Here is a 16,913-nt window from a genome sequence, read left to right as displayed (position 1 = left end):
TCAGAAAGAACATCACAGCGGCAAAGGGAAATTAGGGTAGCAGATGGAATTAGGTTGCTAATGAACTGACTTTAAAACAGAAAGAGCATCCTGGGTTGTCCAGGTGGGTCCAGTGTAATCCTGATGGCCTTTGAATGGGGAAGATGGAGGCAGAAGAGGAGGTCAGAGTGATGCCAGGTCAGAAGGACCCCACTCACTACTGCCAGTGGTGGACACGGAGGGAGAAGCCGACAAACCAAGGAAGCAGGCAGCCTTCCAAAGCTGGCAAAAACCAGATTCTCCACCTAGAGCCTCCAGAAGGAACACAGCCCTGTAGACACCTTGACTTTAGCCCAGGGAGACCCATTTCGGATTTCTCACCTCCAGAACCTCAAGATTTATAAAGTTGTAAGCCACTATGATCGCAGTAATTTGTTATAGCAGCCATAGGAAAATAATGCTAGAAGCAGAATTGCTGATTCTCATTTCATCTTATACACGATGGGGTGTTTGCTATGCCATGATTAGCGCTGTAGTAGTCTGAAAGCAAATACAACTGGTTGAAGCTAATAATGAAATGTTCAGGCTCATGCAGTTGTGAAGGTCAAGAGGTGAACGAGGCTCCAGGACAGATGGACTACCAGTCTTTGTCATCATTGAAACTCATCTCTCTCTCAGTAGCTCCCTCTCTCACTGCTGTTGGCCTCTGGATTGGTCCTCTCAGGCAGGATCTCTGTACACAGTGGTCCAGAGGGACACTACCAGCAAGAATGTTCCATTTGCCTGCTGGAGGTAATCCCAGAGAAGATTTTAGTAATGAAAGTAAGAGGGAGGATTCTTTTCTTCTAATTAACTTTTTTAATTCCAATGTAATTAACATACACAGGTATATTATTTTCAGATGTACAATATAGTGATTCAACAATTTCATACATTACTCAGTGCTCGTCACAAATGTCCTCTTAATCCCTTTTACCTCTTTCACCCACAGCCCCACCCACCTCCCGTCTGGTAACCATCAATTTGTTCTCTGTAGTTAAGAGTCTGTTTCTCGGTTTGTCTCCCTTTTTTTCTTCGTTTGTTTTGTTTCTTAAATTCCACAAATTAGTGAAATCATACGGTATTTGTCTTTCTCTGATTGACTTATTTCATTTAACATTATACATTCTTGATTCTTAATGGCCTGCATTGGGAAACATGCCCAGGGTTCAAGCAGTTGCCACCCATGGCTGCGGGGGCGGGGCGGGGGTGACGGGCGGTGGTGTGCACTTGATGGGCCAGTGGGGAGTGTGTTCCCACGCACCCCTGGAAAGGAAGAGTCCTTCCCAAAAGAAAGTGGGGTGGTAAATATGGGAACAGGCCAAAACCGCTTGCCATGGTCCGTTACCCTAACTGAGGTTGACAAAATACAGAATTAAGGTATAATTACATAGTGTAAAGTTATTAGACTAATGGAAGAACTAAAAATAATTGTGAGGAAACTTGGGATAATGAAGGGAGGAAAAAAAGGCATATACAGGGAGCAATTTCTCATGTTCAACTATAAGGGATCCATAAACTTTCTACAGAGAATAAGTCAAGAACTAAGAGTACATATGCATGCTATTGAGAGTTATGGAGGTACCCACCAGAAGTACTAAAAATGGAAATGTTTAAAAGAAGTTTACTGGAGAGTGAGGGTGGAATCTGCTTTCCCTCATCATAAACGCTTCCCTCCTGTTTGATTTGTTCCTATTTGTATGTATCACGTCAATGACCAGACACACTGTGATAGTGAAATATTTTTAAATATTTGGACCAACAACATGAGCTTTGAAAAGGATTTGATCAATATCAAGTATGGTGACTCCATTTGAGATGAAACTTTAAGATCATAAGGAAAAAATATATAATTTGGACTTATCTTTATTAATATTTGAGTTATGCCTTTTAAGAGGGGAAACTACTTAATTTCGTATCTAATAGGCTGAACCTCTAGGAGTTTGACCTGTTGTATCACAGGTCAATAAAAAAAATATGTTCCAAGTCTGGAGGGGGGTGTGAAACCTTCCCCTACTTTAATTTTTAAAAACCTATCACAAATGGATGAGTAAATGGACTGCTTATCCACACCTTCTCTCCAGGAGATAGGAAGATGTCTCTGTTCTCACAAGAAGATTTGCCCTTCCCCATTTATCTGCTTCCCAGGCCATGTGGCTCATCTGCCTCCAGTGTCTGTCCAGAACACTGATCGTGCTTGTACATTCCTCAGTCCCCACTGGCTCTGGCCCTAGGGGATGGCCGGAAGCCACCTGAGCAGCTGGCCAGGCTCCCAACAGCCTTTGTTTCTCTGGGGCCTGACCTGGCGCTCAGACTCTTAGCCTAGACCCCCACCTCCACTTGCCCAGAATCCAGGTCTAGCTTCCTCAAACCCGAATTTCCTATTGATTCACAGATCACAGCTCCCTGAAGCCCCAAGCTCACTTAAGTCACAAAGGTTATCTGCATTCCTTCTTCATCAACTCCAAGCTTCCAGATGGTCTTGAGTATCTTCAGTGACAAGGACACCATCCCTCCCGGGTGGTGGCTCCTTCTCCAAATAACTCAACAATCACTGCCAAGCTTCCCTTCAACACAAAGGGTAGCACTAGGACCAAGATGTGCAAGCCACTGAGGCAGAACTTGGCCTGCCCTGCCTGCTGACCCCGAGGCAGACAGACTACAGCCCTAGGATGCTCATACACCATGACTTAGGTGTGATACTGACTTGCAGCTCCCTTCTGGGTCCCTGCTCACTCACGCAGGGCTCCTGGACCAGACATTCAGAGAGGCACTCTCCACCCTCCTCCAGGGCCCAGGTCATTTACTTACACTGATGCTGGGCACCATATAGAACCCTAGTTGATCCTACCTCTGTAATCTTTGGTCACCATCCCAAAGGCAAGCCCCTGGCCACTCACCATCTCCCTCTCTCCCTCCCTCCTGCTCTGGGATTCCTCTCCATCAGTCTCTTCCCTCATGACTGACTCCAAGTCCTGGTCACTGTGCCCTTGGGAACCCCATTTCAGAGCAAACAAACCCTCTGTCATCAGCCCTTTTGCAGAGCTCCCTCCCTCCCGGGGATACATGCCCTTCGCCTTCAGGCCAGGGCTCTCACTCCCCCACATCCAACTGGGTCAGGGATGGAGTGGGGCCTGGAGCCTTCCCCTCTTTCCTCTGTCCTTCTGAGGCATCATCTGCTCTACGAGGGCTGGGAGAGACAACCTTCCCCAAACAACCATCTCCTAGGTCCTCCCAGGTCACCCTGTGCTCTCCACCCGAGGGTGAACACTGTCCATGGAGACAGCCTCTCCTGTGCTCCATCTGGAAGCTCCTGGGCTTCCCTGGCTTCATGCCAGACTCCCAAACCAGGACCCCCCACTTTCATCTGGGCAGCAGTTTGGAGGACCCTTCCCCATGGGAAACCTCAATCAAAAGTGGATTTCTCATCTGCATTATTTAGAGTCATGGAATGAAGTGGAATTCATCCCAGATGATTCAAATCCTGAGACTTTAATGGCAATACTCCCTAAAGAAAGATGGGCAGGGCACAGAGAAAAAGTAAAGGGTATAGAGAACATGGCAGCAACTGTGACTACCCATGGGACTAAAGAGACAAAGAGGCCACAGTGCCGTGGCTGCCATGAAAGCTGGAGAGGCAAAGGATGCTGCTGGCTGGAGTGGGGTGTTGGAGAGACACAGCCTTGACCCCTCTCTCTTCCTATCCTTTTACCCTCCAACCAAAGTCTCCCATTGGCTGAGTCCAACCTATGCCCAGCAAGAGAGTCCTAGACGGCCTGAGGAGGTGTGGTTCCCAAGCCAAATGGACCAGCAAGAGGTTCTGGGTGGGCAGCTGGGAACAAAAGGAGAAGAGTAGAAACCAGGGTCATCGAAACCGTTCTTGGAGTCCAGCCCCCTGGTTTTACAAATGAGAGAACCGAGGCTGGGAAAAGTCGGTTGTACAGAGTCCTAGTTGCAGTTTGTGGCCAGGCTAAGCCCAGACCTTGGGTCATCCTGTCCCCTGTCGCCTGTCACATGACAAAGTCCATGACTCCAGCACTCCTTCTATGTAGTCTTTTGAAGTGTTTATGCACTAAAAATAATTTTTAAACCATTTTAATCGGGTACATTGCTTTGAATCCCTTCCCCAACAGGAAATATGCTGGCTGGCTGGTGGGATGCTTGGCAGCTGGCCTTGAACTCCCTTGACCTCCCCACACCCAGGCTGAGGTTTTCCATCCACCACTGTTGCCCGAGCCCAAGCTGAACAGTGGGGGCTGGGATTCAACAATAGCCCTTCTAGTTATTGTTCTATAGCCAGCAGCTGGATTAATATTCGGAGAGGGTTGGAGGAGAAATCTAATTGAATTCGAAACATAATAAATTGAAGCAAACTCATTCGATTTATGGCAGTGTCTTCTGGCATCTTTTAATTCTGGGTCACATTCATTTGGAGCCAATCAAATTAGGGCGCTCATTAGCGGCTGAGGTGGGCGAGGCTGGAGCCACGCTCCCTGCTCCCAGCGGTAATGAGATCTGTGCAGCAGAAAAATAGAAGAGTCAGTTGGGGGGGGGGGCAGGAATGGGAGGTCATGAGGGCACAGTGGTCACTGACTGATTATCAGGAAAATTGACTTGGAGAGGGGGTGAGCATGGACTCTAGATCTGTCTACTTGCTTACAAGATGGCCTTGGCCTTCACCTGACACAGCTTTGCCTCCACCTTAGGGTAAGAGCATCAGCTCCTACCTCTGAATCCTGCGTATGAAATGAGGTCAAGATGTAGTAAATATCTCCTCCTCCAGTTCCTCAGACTCTGACCTCTGGTCTCTCCTCCCAAGTTGCCTGGAGGAGCACCATCCATGGGCTACCTGGGCACCTGATTCTTGCACACAGGCCTCTGACTTAGGTGACCACCCTGGATTCACCCCACCTCTCAAGAGGAGCTCTGTCAAAGATTTTGTGACCATCCTTTATCTTCCACAAAGCACACTACTTAAAACAACCTTGTTGGCTTGCCTAACTGGGAAGTCCACAACCAGGATTTTGAGGTATGGTTGGGCCCAGGAATTCAAGCAAGGTCCTCAGACTTTCATTCTTCACTTCTAGACTCTGCAGGCCTCTGCACGGCTTCAGTTTCAGACACGCTGTCTCCATGAGCCAACAAGATGGTGAGCAGAAGCCCCAAGCTCACATAGCCCACAGGGTGCGTATAGAAGGATAGAGAACTCCCCTTTTCCAGAATTCATTCTCAGTTCCTAAAGATGGCCTCTGGCTGGCCCTGCTGTGTTACATGCCATGCGCAAGAGAATAAGCATGTCTGATGTTATGAGGCACTGACAGACCACCTGACTCCCTGTGTGTGTGTGTGTGTGTGTGTGTGTATACATAGAACCACAATAAAAAAAAATATGGGTGGGAGGGGATATAGGGATATGTCACGCAATCCTCAGGCACCTGGCAGAATTCAGCAGCTAGTTGAGGTCTTATCCTCAGAGCCCCAGTTGACAAAGCATGTTAGCCCATCCTTGGCCTGACAGCCCTGAAATCCCTCTCTTGTGAAAAAACAAGAAGTTCAGGGCACAAAGAGACTCATGAATATTCATGAGCTGATGTCAATGGCCCATCACTGAAGACATTGTTCCTCTGCCCACCACCCAACCCTAAAGCATGTAAAATCCATGAATCTACAGTAAGGGCATATCCATGGCCTGAGGCGCCAAGCTCTGCATCCATAAAGTGCCTCTCTGGGGACAGTCACTGAGACACCAGGGCAGGGTAAGGTGTGGAGACTCTGGAAAGATGGTTATAGCTGTGCCAGGAAATTCAAGGAGCCACAGGGGGTGGAACAGAGGGCTTGAGGCAGTCTTGGGTGTCCCAGAAGGAGTGACATGAAAGCTAACCATTCCAGGTTAGTTGAGGATGTGGAGGGTGCGGGGGATGAAAAACATTCTGCACAGAGGGAGCCATGTATCTAAAATTCTGGAGGCAGAAGGGAGCAGGGAGTGTTTAAGGAAGAAAGAGGCCCACGTGGAGTCAGAATGGGGGTGGGGGAGACAGAAACTCAGGCAAGAAGAGATGGAGAAGAGGGTCCCAAGCTATCAAGACATTTGGTGGGACCTTCCAGCCCAGCCTCTCCAGGACTCAGATGGGAACAGAGTCCAGAGGCTAGGGTGGGGTTGGGAGCAAGCTGTGATGTATGGGGTTCCCATGGAGAAAGGGACTGTCTACAGCAGGGGTTTGGGGCCCAGCACTGTCCCCCACGGGAGGTCTCCAGCCCTGGCCAGTATTGAAAGAGCTAGACTCACGGGTACAAAGTGGTCTGGTATACTGCCTCAGGGTAAGCAAAGCACCCCCATTTTCACAGCAGACAAGTACAGATGCTGGGGCTGGTTACACAGCAGAGCAGGGCCTTCAGCCCACGTCCAAAGCCCTGTCTTTCCACTATACCAAGTTGCATCCCAAGCCCATTTTGTGGTTCAAGTACAATTCAAGAACAGACGGCAAGGCTGGGGGATCTGCCTTCCCACTCAGGCGGCCAACTTGCTAGAAAGTTGGGAGGGGAGAGAAATCTACTGCCATTCCCCCTACCCACAGCCCCACTGTGACCCCCCCCCCCCCAGGAGCTGCGTCATAGTGGCGTCATCGGCCTCCATAACCAGGCTCAAAGGGAACACAGCCCATTCCTGTCCCTCCCTCTCTCCCTAACCCCCACGCTGTGAATAGTCCTGGCCTTCCGCTAAGGGTCTGGCAGGGCCTGAGAGGGGACAGTCCCCTTCTTTCCTTTCTGATACAGTCCTGGGTTTCTCCTTAGTGGCTTTTTACCCCCCAGCCTCTACACAAACACTTTGAAACAGAAAGCATTTTGCTTCACTGTGCCTACCTCGGCCTCATATGAACAGCATGCTGGTCAGCAAACGCGCAAGGAAATCATGCTCAAAAGTCCTAGCTTGCTCTGCTCCTCCCTGAGGGGCAAGATCAGACAAGATGTTTCAGGGAAGCAAGGTGATGTGAGGGGCTCCATACGGTCAAGGGAGCCTAGGGTGTCCTCTCAGCTAGCCTCCAAATGACCATGGAGTTTCAGGCAAGCCTCTCCATCCTTCTAGGTCTCAATTTCCTCATCTGTAACTGGAGAGTCCTAACTCAGCCAGATTTCAACCCTAACTCTCTGAGTTCAAGCAATTCTTGATCTCAGGTCCAGAGTGGAACCCTTAAATGACACGAAGCAAACTCACTGAGGAGCTTATCTGGGCACTGTCTGGAAAATTTACCTGGCATCTCCTTATACCAGAGCATGCAGAATGGCTGGATATTTAAGCAGGAAGAACATTAGAATGCATGACATAGGTGAGGAAGCTGTGGCCCAGGACAGGACAGTCACCTGCCCAGGGTCAACAGCTGCCTCACGCCCACTCCAGGCTGTCTCTGCTCTGCCCCTTTGCTTCCTGCCTCCTGTATTCTGAGCACCGTCTTAGCGACAGACAGCCCAGCTGGCAGATCCAGCCTCCTGCAAACTTGATGTTGTCTCTCCAGAGGTAACAGACCATTCAGGCAGACCCTGACACTTCCGACTGAGGCAGCGGAAAGTCCATAGCAACAGCAGGACAAGTTTGCTCCAGGAGATAGTACTGCTGGAAGCCAGCTGAAGTGTGCTCCAGCCTTTTGTCAAAACTCATGTATTTCTGATCTCTTAACCAGGCCTGGATGTTTGGAGACAAGATGGGATATAAGCAGGAGTGTTGGTGGCTAGATCAGCAAGTGTCTTGTGGGAGGTAAGTGAGCCTGCCACCAAATGTCATCAGACAAAGCACCTGTCCCCGCAGGACCAAGGTGTCTGCTCCAAAACCTTGTAGTTCTCACAGGGGCTGTTGGAGAAGGTGAATCAGCACAGCCTTGCTAGAAAGTAGTTTTGCAGACATATCAGAAGCTTGGAAATGGGCATAACCTTTGCCCTTCATTTTACTTTTAGGTAACTCTCCTAAGCGAATTATTAGAACACGGCTTTCCTGATAGAAGAGCAGACCCGAAAGACCCTAAAAGTTTCATAAACAGTCTTTTACAGCCAGGCATGAAGTCTTTTAAAAATAGCTTTTTCTGATTACAAATACAACGGCTGCTTATCGTAGAAAATTTGGAAAATGTGAAAAATATAAACAGAACAAACAAAAATATCACTACAATGTCATAATCACTGTAGTCTTTCCCCCCAGGATTACAGTTTGTTTGTTTGTTTGTTTGTTTTTTCTATGAACGTGTAAGCACACTTGACAAATAGTGGGGAGTATACTCCATGGATCAACATCGCGATTTGAAAATATTTCACAGATCAGGGCACCTGGGTGGCTCAGTCGGTTAAGCGTCTGACTCTTGATCTCAGCTCAGGTCATGATCTTGTGGTTCATGAGATTGAGCCCCACATCAGGCTCTGTGCTGTCAGTGCTGGCTGGGCCTGTTTGGGATTCCCTCTCTTCCTCTCTCTCTGCCCCTCATTCATATTCTCTCTCTCTCTCTCTCTCTCTGAAAATAAACAAACATAAAATATTTAAGCATCCTCAACCCTACTAAAAAGTCTTCACTGGGGCGCCTGGGTGGCTCAGTCGGTTGAGTGTCGACTTCAGCTCAGGTCATGATCTCACCGTCTGTGAGTTCGAGCCCCGCGTCAGGCTCTGTGATGACTGCTCGGAGCCTGGAGCCTGCTTTGGATTCTGTGTCTCCCTCTCTCTCTGCCCACCCCCTGCTCATGCTCTGTCTCTCTCTCTGTCAAAAATAAACATTAAAAAAAAATTTTAAAAAAAAGTCTTCACTTGCAGCCCCATAGCCCATCATACTGTGTTATTAAGCCTTTTCTGATTGTTGGACATTTATTTGTTCCCCATATATGATACAGTACCCAGAAAGGCCTTTTTGTCCATGAATCTTACCATCAAATATAGGTTTCCCTTATGAGCTCTGAGTTCCTCCAGGCCGCCTTATGCACCTTTGCAGTCCTGCCTTCCTCAGCCCCAGGGCCTGGCATGTGCCTAGGCATTTGATGATGTTGGCTGAATGACCCTCATTCATTGATGACTCACCCATAGTCGATTCCTTCCACTGTTAAGTGAGAGAGTACATGCCTCTGACACACCCACTAAAGAATGTGCTAGCTTCAAGGAAGCTGACAATGACCATTGAAATGCTTAGAGCGACACAAGGGGAGACTGATAAAAACAGGTGGGTCTATTTTTTTAATTGACTTTTTACATTAGTTTCAGGTGTATAATATGGTGATTCAGCAAGTATGTACATTATGGAATGCTCACCACAATAAAGTATAGTTACCACCTGTCACCCAAGATAGCACAATACTATTGACTATATTCTCTGTGCTGTACTTTTATCCCCGTGACTTATTTATCACTAGAGTTTTGTGCCTCTTGGTCCCCTTCACCTATTTCGTCCCTTCTTCCCCCGCCCCCCGCCTTCCCTTCAGCAACCACTGGTTCTTTATGTTTATGAGATTGTTCCTCTTTTTTGTTGTTGCTATTGCTGTTTGTTCATTTGTTTTGGTTTTTAGATTCCACATATAAGTGAGATCATGTGGGATTTGTCTTTCTCTGTCTGTCTTATTTCACTTAGCATAATAGGTTCTAGGTCCATTTAAAAAAAATTAAATTAATTAAATACATTAAAAAATAAAATAAAAGAAGAATGTTATAAAGGATAATGTCTAGGATAAGTTAATTTTAAAATCTGTGTGAATAAATAAATAGAATTTAAAAGGGACTATGTATATAAACTAAAATGTTAACGGGCATTATCTGTGGTTTAGGTTTCTTTTGGTTTATCTGTATTTCCTAATTTTTGTTTAAATTAGACAAAGGCAAATTTGGTTTTTGTTTATGAATAAATATAAATCATTCATATAGCATTTGTTCCAAGAAAAGTTCACTTACCAGAAAACCCAAATGAGTCTAGGCACCTGGCCACCCAGAGGAGAGTGGGGCAGCGGACATCTCATCCGCCAATCTCTAATTCGTTAAATATTTCTAAACACCAAATATTTCCAGGCCAAATGTCCGCTTACCCCTGTCAGCATAAGGAAGTTTCCATGTTTACACAGGAACGCATGCATTTGTGAATTGGTCTCTGTTGATACATACAAATGTTGTAGATTCCTGTATCAACAGCTGTGCCTGAGGAAATGTGGAAGAAGTAGGATCAGGTGATAAAATACGGAGTCCAAGATCCCGAACCCGCTTCCATCATGCCCAAGAAATTACAGAGAACAGTGCTCTGCCTCGGTTCCTCTCTCCCTTCTCTCTGTCTCTCTTTCTCCCTCTTTATCTATCTCTCTCATTTAATTTATATTATACTGTCCTGATTACTTAAATACAAAAAAAAAAAAAAAAAAATAGGCAGGCCCCTGGGCCCCAAAGTCTAGTTTAAATGCTCCGTATGGAGAGTTGTCTTGTGCATGCTGGAGCTGGAGGTGACCGAATCTCAATTAGCTGCACTGTATGGGAAAAGAGGTTGCCAGCCCATTTCTTCCTGGTCTCCTCCCTGAGGCCTAGCTCACCTCCGAGCTTCAAAGTTCATTTGTCCGTTCTTTGTGATGGACAACAGCATACTGCCCTTTCATGGGGCATTTACTCAAGGCCAGGCAGTATGTTGGGTACCCAGGAGATAAAGGCTTAGGTTTTTTGCTTCAGGAGGCTACAGCCAGGTGGAAAGACAAAGAAACATTCTTTCTTCCATCCAGTTCTAAGACTAAGCGGCCAACTGAGACATTGCAAAGTATTCTGGGCATACAGACACTGAAACAAAGGAGACAGAAAAAGTTTTCAAAGAAAGAAAACTTAGTGTGCAGGGATTCAACATATGTCAATCTGGGCAAAGTGTGGCATGTTTGAGGAACAGAAAAGAAGCAGTGTGGTGGACCGCAGCAGAGGGTGGGTGGGTGGGTGGATGTCAGAACAGAAAATGAGAAGGCCAGCTATAGGTGGACCACAAATGGGCCAAAGGCCACGTAAAAGCACTGGGACTCCATCCTATAGATGGTGGGAACTGCCACATGATAAAGTCAAGGTCAAACTCCAAGGACTAGAGTAAGATTAATCCACTGGATAGGAAGACTGGACGTGGAGATACCTAGAGGTGCCTCCTAGATACATAGAGGGAGGTTCCTGCAATAGTCCAAAAGAACAGAAATGAATTCGATGCTGGGGTTCAGGCAATCAGATGGTTGGTGTTAGGAGTAACTGTGAAGGGAAATCCAGCAGGAATGCAAGAGTGGGTTTGTTTGCTTTGGATGTGCACTTCAGGTGTGGGGGGGATGTCGAGCAGCAAGTAGATGAAGTTTGGGGGGGTATAATTTGGGCATTGTCATCTTCGAAGTAGCAGCTGAAGCCAAAGGAACACAAGGCAATTGCTCATGGGAAGCATGTTGGGTGGGACAAGAAAGTCAAGGCAGAACCAGAAAAAGCCTGACATTTGAGGAGCAGAGGAACCTGAGAAGGAACAGCCAGAGTTAAGAGAACAGAGGTGGAGTCCTGTCATGGAAGCAAACAGTAGAGGGGATTTCAGGGATGTGAGATCAAGAATGAAATGTTACGAAGATCAAGTAGGGTGAGGACCCAAACGTGTGGCAATTAGTATGCCATCTGGGATTTTATGGATAGCAACTTCAGCAGCTGTGGATATAAAACACCCATCAGCTGAAAAGCAAGGAGGTGAGGAAGTGGTGGTCAAGAGTGAAGAATACTCGGGGCGCCTGGGTGGCTCAGTCGGTTGGGCGTCCGACTTTGGCTCAGGTCATGATCTCACGGTTTGTGAGTTCGAGCCCGTGTCAGGCTCTGTGCTGACAGCTCAGAGCCTGGGGCCTGCTTCAGATTCTGCACCTCCCTCTCTCTCTCTGCCCCTCCTCTCTCTCTCTCTCCAAAATAAATAAACATTAAAAAAAATTTTTTTAAAGAGTATAGAATACTTTCAGAAGAACTTGGCTTTGGAAGGAAGAAGGTCCAAAAAAGGGTTGGCAAAGTGTTGGGAGGAATTGTTCCAATGTGACACTTCACAGGATTGTAGGTCAGAATGACAGAGCTTATAGAGAAAGAGAATGAGGATGGCTTAGATGGTGCTAAGCTGGAAGACTAGACACCTATGATGTCATTCATCCTGGAATAAACTTTCCCAAAAGGAGTAATCCTCACATGCTTTGGAACTGTCACCCTCTTACAGGCTCCGATACTTTGACACTCGCCAGTGCCAGACTTCGTGTCAGTTCAAGCCAAGCAGTGGGGGAAGGAGAAGGCTTGGGACCCCATGGAGAAGCCTCCTGGCTAAGCTCAAGCGCTGACATTCTGAGTCCCAAGAGTGTCACAGAATGCGATGCTGGACACAGGCCTGCATGTGGAGACTGGCAAGGCAAGTTGGCAATAGTGTGATGTGGGAGTCTCCCACCCCGCTCATCCCACATTTTTTCTCAACATTTTGGACATTTATGGCTCGCTATCTAGCACCATGTGTCAGTCAGTGCTCAGTAATAATTCAGATTGATGATACTGTTGTCTGGCTTTTAATGGCCAACTGCACAGCTCTGACATGGCTAATGCTAATTTAAATGACGAAATTAGGGGCGCCTGGGTGGCGCAGTCGGTTAAGCGTCCGACTTCAGCCAGGTCACGATCTCACGGTCCGTGAGTTCGAGCCCCGCGTCAGGCTCTGGGCTGATGGCTCAGAGCCTGGAGCCTGTTTCCGATTCTGTGTCTCCCTCTCTCTCTGTCCCTCCCCCGTTCATGCTCTGTCTCTCTCTGTCCCAAAAATAAATAAACGTTGAAAAAAAATAAAAATAAAAAAAAAAAAAAAATAAAATAAATGACGAAATTAACTAACCGAGCCATGGAATCGAGCTCTGGCCTGCAGATGCCAGGCCAAATAAATAAATAAGGACAGTCCTCATGAAAATGAGACCACGAATTTAGTACGATTTGGGCAACTCCCACCATGTACTGGGAATTCTATTCATTGGTCCTGATGCTGGCCCTGGCGAGGGCTCCTGCTTCATTCCACGAAGATGTCAGAGGGCTACAGATGGAGAAATAATGGACTCTTCTAAAAGAGCACAGAATCCCGAAAATATTCTAGTCCAAACCCTTCGTTTAACTCATATGGAAACTGAGACTCAGTGTTAGCAATTTCCAGAACTTTCTCAGTGAGTTGGTGACACAGAATCCACAATGAGAAGATGGCTACCATGATGTGAGAAGGCTTCTATGACATCCAGTCACCACTTCTGGACAGCAAATCATACCCTGTGCAGTTCGGAACCGGACACAGAGCCCTCATATCTTCTAAGCGGGAGGGCAGGCCTGGGGGGGTGTGATGTGGGAGGGGATCTGGGAAGTGGGCAGAAGGGCCGAGGAGGAGGTCGGGGATCACAGAAGTACACGCCCCCATCCTCAAGAGGCCCTACACAGCCGCATCACCCTCCCCCATGCCTGCGTTCATCAGGGACTCCGCGCTTGTGAGAGTGGCCTCCCTTTAGCAGGCTGAACCAAAAGGCTATGTAAATGGCCTCAGGGCCCAAACTCCTTATACAAACAAGGGAAAATTACCTGGCGGCCCACACACTGCCTGCCGAGCAGGGTTCAGTCGGGGGAAACCCACAGAGATAAGCTCAGGAACAAATGTGTTGACCCTTTCCAGGGCAGTGCATAGGGATCCAGCTGGCCGATGTCAGACTCCAGGAAAGGGACCCCAGACCTTGCGCTTTCATGATTAGGGAAGCACCAGCCCCTCTTCTGGTAGGATCAGGGCTTGGGATCTGATCGTAGCATGGTATGGCAGAACTCTGGTCATCTGCCCTGTTCTTCCAGCTCAGCATGCATGGTTGGGGAGCAGCGGCCCCACTCCGGCATGGGGGAGGGTGGGGTTCCAGCTTAGGACACAGCAGCGTTCCACCAAGATTGGCCTTTTTCAGGGTGCAGCTGGAGCCAGCCTCCTTGGAGCTTTGTGTGAGGCCAGCCCCACAGGAAAAGCTAAACCAGAAAGGAGCTGAGTACATTAGTTATCACTCCCGGCTCTTCTCTTCACTGCAGTCAAAGGCAGCTTTCCCAACCTTCAACCTAATCATGGTACCCCCAGCTAAGACACCTAAGTGTCCTCTCCTCACCAGCCTGATAGTATCAAACCGCTCGGCCTGGGATGCAAGCTTTCAGCACCGGATCTCACCTCTCCATCCAGCCTGGCCCCCAGCGCCCCCATCCCTAAATGCGATGGATCTGCTACCTCCTGCTGTTGCTCCCTCCAGTGTTAGCCTTTTCCCACCTTGCCCACACTGTGAACTTAAAGGCACATCTTCCCAAATGCCCTCGAGAAGAATGACGGGCTCATCCCCTGTGCCCTGACTCTATGAATGCATTTATCATTGCACATGGTACTTGTTTTCCTACCTGCCTGTCTGAAAGTGTCTCAATCGTGCCATCTGCAGAGAAGATGCCAATGAAGAGGGATGAAATGCACCAGCTACATATGCTTCTCCCCAAACTTCTGGCTCCAGGCCTCTCTGCCCTGCCTACAGCCCTAGACCCCAGATTTCATAGATGGTGAAACACCCACCGTCTTATATAAACTATGCTATATTTAACTGCTTTAAAGTTGTGTACTGGGGGGGGAGAGGTGGTGCAGGCCATTACCTCTGAATTTTTAAACGTACTGATAAGAGACCTCAATGTTCCTTCCGCCAGGATGTGACTGATGTCTTGCCACCAACTGGCAGTACAGTCTGACAGTACCCAGGAACCTGGGGAAAAGACCAATGCTCACACCTGCCCAGGTAAGGTACAAGTCTCCCACATGTCCCAGCTCTGTGTGTTGAAGAAGCTAAAAGAAAAAGTAGGAAAAGGGGTCTCTATTTGGTAAATCTTTTGTAGCCCCGCCCTGCACCTTGAAGTCATAAAGGGGCTGCAAGCGACATTTACAAGGTGGCAACAGGCTGCTGGCTGTTGCAAAGCACACTATCTGGGGAAGGAGATAGGCTATCACAGGGTTTTCGCCCGTGAGTTGAGGTTCTTTGTTCTGAATGTGTGCCCTACTTTCAGTATGGTTTCCTTGGCAGTCAAGAGAAAGACTAATCAAATGCCTACACAGGTTTATGAATGAAAGGAAACATATTTTAAGGGAGCTTTGTACTGACACACAATTGCACTGATAAATTTTTCAAAGTCTGACGGGAGCCAATTTCAAATAAATGGTGACATTTAAACAACTAGAAACCTCAAGGGCCATGATTACATAGCCACATTCATAAGAACCTCCCTGCTCTGTGGGTCATTGGCAAGTTCACCCTGCTGATGCCTTCTCAGCTGCCCAGGGTAGGAAGCACTTGGTTGCTGCTCAGCAAAGAGAGCGTCCTAATATGCTCTGCAAACCCCTTCCAGTGTCTTCTCAGGACCCAGGAGCTCCAGTCTAGTCCATGTCTGTATTTGCAGCAGTCTTGTAAAAATGTATCAGAACCTTGAAGAGTTACTCTGGGAGGAAGCCTCACCACCAGACAAGGCCAAACCAAGAGCTTTGTCACCAAAGGATGTCTGTCCCAAGTCAGCATGACCCAGTTGAAGAGAGACAACAGCTGTGCTCATTCCTCGACCACCAGACCATCCCTCAACATGCTGTAGAAGTCAAAGATTTCTTCTATGAGAAACTTCCAGATCTTCTCAGCATTTTTTCAGGCATTATTGCATCTTTGCAAAGCACTAAGTAACAGCAACAATTCCCAACTTCCAGCCAATAAACTTGACCTTGAAGCTGTCCTTGATTCCCTAAAGGGAGGCCATAGAAAAACTTAACCTGGTAAGGACAACTTGCCTGATGTCAACTCTGGGCTCAGCTCTGGGAAATAGCTCCTGCATCTGACTTACTCTGTCCTGTCTACCAGGGCCTCCTTGCTGGGCACTCCCTTACTCCATGTCCCAGGACCCCAACCAGATTCAGTTCCAGGTAATAGAATTCCTTTGGCCCATGCCCAGCTTCCAATCAACCCCACTCCCCAATCTCATGCCTATCTGCATGGCTTGGTCAGGCCTTGACCCAAGCTTTCCCTAGAGCTCCAGACTCTAGTATCTGACCATCCATCTGCCTGTCCAAGTGTGCCTCAAACAATATATCCAAAAATAAACTACCCACCTACCCCCCCCCCCCAAATTCTGCTAAATGCGCCAACTTACACCTACTTGCCCATGTGTGGAACCTGGGACTCTTCTTTCTCTCCCCCACACCCAAGTCATCCTGTCCATTCAACACCTAAATATCTTTCCACTCCATCTCTCATCTCTAAGCCCACTTCTGCTTGTGTGTTTTGCCTGCCTGGCATCACTTTCTTTAGGAGACTACTTCTAGCCCTTGCTATAGTAATCCTATCACATCCATGTGATTCGAGTGAGGCTGGCCCCACCACCCTGATCCAGGGGTGGTCAAGGGACCCAGGCCTGGCTAAAGAAAGTGTGCAGAAACTTGGCCATGGCCATCTGTTCAGGACTGAGCCATTGGAATCCTCCCCAGACTTCTGACTGGGCACGGGGGAAGCTATGCTCCTTCTCTCTGGGCTCATGAGTACCAAGGGTGGGAGCTATGGAGACTCTTATCGTCACATGTAGAGAGTGTGGGGCCATGAAGAGACCAGTAGAATTAAGGGATAAGAAAAAGCAGTGGAGACAAAGGGGCAAGGAAAGGAGAGCCCTGATATAATTGTTTGAACCCTGAATGCAGCCTAAAACCAAAGAACTTCCTTTGGAAGAACTCCACCCCATTACATGGGTCTATAAATCCCTATTTCAGCATAACCAGCTTGAGTTGGGGTCTGTCTCCAGCAACTGAACACAAGGCTGACACAACAGTTCACGTGGATGGATCTCTCTGCCTTCAATCTTACCCTCCTGTATTAGC

At 47.8% G+C, this 16,913-nt stretch overlaps 2 long non-coding RNA genes across 3 annotated transcripts; one reads left to right on the top strand and one right to left on the bottom strand.

Annotated features, from left to right (window-relative positions):
- Window positions 1–465: 465 nt before the first annotated feature.
- LOC122202208 lies at window positions 466–14,835 on the bottom strand. 2 transcript variants are annotated; one of them, XR_006194524.1, is made up of 3 exons: window positions 14,666–14,835; window positions 10,060–10,168; window positions 466–765 (listed from the first exon to the last, which is right to left on the bottom strand). It is a non-coding gene; the product is annotated as an uncharacterized LOC122202208 (long non-coding RNA). The 2 variants fall into 2 exon arrangements; XR_006194523.1 differs by lacking the exon at window positions 14,666–14,835 and adding an exon at window positions 13,586–14,411.
- Window positions 5,688–15,732, top strand: LOC122202209. The gene is made up of 4 exons (XR_006194525.1): window positions 5,688–5,774; window positions 7,695–7,768; window positions 14,717–14,805; window positions 15,410–15,732. It is a non-coding gene; the product is annotated as an uncharacterized LOC122202209 (long non-coding RNA).
- Window positions 15,733–16,913: the final 1,181 nt, after the last annotated feature.

The sequence above is a fragment of the Panthera leo genome, chromosome D2 (assembly GCF_018350215.1).
Source record: "Panthera leo isolate Ple1 chromosome D2, P.leo_Ple1_pat1.1, whole genome shotgun sequence".
In the NCBI taxonomy this organism is placed as follows: domain Eukaryota; kingdom Metazoa; phylum Chordata; class Mammalia; order Carnivora; family Felidae; genus Panthera; species Panthera leo.
The sequence above is the reverse complement of the archived record's forward strand: the minus strand, read 5'-3'. Positions and strand labels throughout refer to the sequence as shown.